We start from the raw sequence: 2679 nt of genomic DNA on the forward strand, positions 1-2679 counted from the left end.
CGTGCAGAATTCTGCTGTTTTCTTGCAATTCAGCCGTTGAATCTTGGTAAAAAGTCACGATTTTGTAAATTTCGTCCTTTTCTTGGCGAATTCAAGATAGAAAACAACGAAAATCGGCGAGAAATCGTTGTTTTGCATCAAAATATGCAGTTTTCTCTAAGAATTTTGATGATTTCGTGCAGAATTCTGCTGTTTTCTTGCAATTCAGCCGTTGAATCTTGGTAAAAAGTCATGATTTTGTAGATTTCGTGCTCTTTTTTGCAAATTCAAGCCAGAAAACAACGAAAATCGGCGAGAAATCGTCGTTTTGCATCGAAATATGCGGTTTTCTGTAAGAATTTTGATGATTTCGTGCAGAATTCTGCTGTTTTCTTGCAATTCAGCCGTAGAATCTTGGTAAAAAGTGATGATTTTGTAGATTTCGTGCTCTTCTTTGCGAATTCAAGCCAGAAAACAACGAAAATCGGCGAGAAATCGTTGTTTTGCATCGAAATATGCGGTTTTCTGTAAGAATTTTGATTATTTCGTGCAGAATTCTGCTGTTTTCTTGCAATTCAGCCGTTGAATCTTGGTAAAAAGTCATGATTTTTTAGATTTCGTGCTCTTCTTTGCGAATTCAAGCCAGAAAACAACGAAAATCGGCGAGAAATCGACGTTTTGCATCGAAAAATGCGGTTTTCTGTAAGAATTTTGATGATTTCGTGCAGAATTCTGCTGTTTTCTTGCGATTCAGCCGTTGAATCTTGGTAAAAAGTCATGATTTTGTAGATTTCGTGCTCTTCTGTGCGAATTCAAGCCAGAAAACAACGAAAATCGGCGAGAAATCGTCGTTTTGCATCGAAATATGCGGTTTTCTGTAAGAATTTTGATGATTTCGTGCAGAATTCTGCTGTTTTCTTGCAATTCAGCCGTTGAATCTTGGTAGAAAGTCATGATTTTGTAGATTTCGTGCTCTTCTTTGCGAATTCAAGCCAGAAAACAACGAAAATCGGCGAGACATCGTCATTTTGCATCGAAATATGCGGTTTTCTCTAAGAATTTTGACGATTTCGTGCAGAATTCTGCTGTTTTCTTGCAATTCAGCCGTTGAATCTTGGTAAAAAGTCATGATTTTGTAGATTTCGTGCTCTTCTTTGCGAATTCAAGCCAGAAAACAACGAAAATCGGCGAGAAATCGTCGTTTTGCATCGAAATATGTGGTTTTCTGTAAGAATTTTGATGATTTCGTGCAGAATTCTGCTGTTTTCTTGCAATTCAGCCGTTGAATCTTGGTAAAAAGTCATGATTTTGTAGATTTCGTGCTCTTCTTTGCGAATTCAAGCCAGAAAACAACAAAAATCGGCGAGAAATCGTCGTTTTGCATCGAAATATGCGGTTTTCTGTAAGAATTTTGATGATTTCGTGCAGAATTCTGCTGTTTTCTTGCAATTCAGCCGTTGAATCTAGGTAAAAAGTCATGATTTTGTAGATTTCGTCCTTTTCTTGGCGAATTCAAGATAGAAAACAACGAAAATCGGCGAGAAATCGTTGTTTTGCATCAAAATATGCAGTTTTCTCTAAGAATTTTGATGATTTCGTGCAGAATTCTGCTGTTTTCTTGCAATTCAGCCGTTGAGTCTTGGTAAAAAGTCATGATTTTGTAGATTTCGTGCTCTTCTTTGCAAATTCAAGGCAGAAAACAACGAAAATCGGCGAGAAATCGTCGTTTTGCATCGAAATATGCGGTTTTCTGTAAGAATTTTGATGATTTCGTGCAGAATTCTGCTGTTTTCTTGCAATTCAGCCGTAGAATCTTGGTAAAAAGTGATGATTTTGTAGATTTCGTGCTCTTCTTTGCGAATTCAAGCCAGAAAACAACGAAAATCGGCGAGAAATCGTTGTTTTGCATCGAAATATGCGGTTTTCTGTAAGAATTTTGATTATTTCGTGCAGAATTCTGCTGTTTTCTTGCAATTCAGCCGTTGAATCTTGGTAAAAAGTCATGATTTTGTAGATTTCGTGCTCTTCTTTGCGAATTCATGCCAGAAAACAACGAAAATCGGCGAGAAATCGTCGTTTTGCATCGAAATATGCGGTTTTCTGTAAGAATTTTGATGATTTTGTGCAGAATTCTGCTGTTTTCTAGCAATTCAGCCGTTGAATCTTGGTAAAAAGTCATGATTTTGTAGATTTCGTGCTCTTCTTTGCGAATTCAAGCCAGAAAACAACGAAAATCGGCGAGAAATCGTCGTTTTGCATCGAAATATGCGGTTTTCTCTAAGAATTTTGATGATTTCGTGCAGAATTCTGTTGTTTTCTTGCAATTCAGCCGTTGAATCTTGGTAAAAAGTGATGATTTTGTAGATTTCGTGCTCTTCTTTGCGAATTCAATCCAGAAAACAACGAAAATCGGCGAGAAATCGTCGTTTTGCATCGAAATATGCGGTTTTCTCTAAGAATTTTGAGGATTTCGTGCAGAATTCTGCTGTTTTCTTGCAATTCAGCCGTTGAATCTAGGTAAAAAGTCATGATTTTGTAGATTTCGTGCTCTTCTTTGCGAATTCAAGCCAGAAAACACGAAAATCGGCGAGAAATCGTTGTTTTGCATCGAAATATGCTGTTTTCTTGCATTTCAGCCATTGAATCTTAGTAAAAAGTGATGATTTTGTAGATTTCGTGCTCTTCTTTGCGAATTCAAGC

The sequence above is a fragment of the Gnatocerus cornutus genome, unplaced genomic scaffold (genome assembly GCF_029298725.1).
Source record: "Gnatocerus cornutus isolate USDA-ARS CGAHR unplaced genomic scaffold, icGnaCorn1.1 ctg00000022.1, whole genome shotgun sequence".
Taxonomy (NCBI): Eukaryota; Metazoa; Arthropoda; class Insecta; order Coleoptera; family Tenebrionidae; genus Gnatocerus; species Gnatocerus cornutus.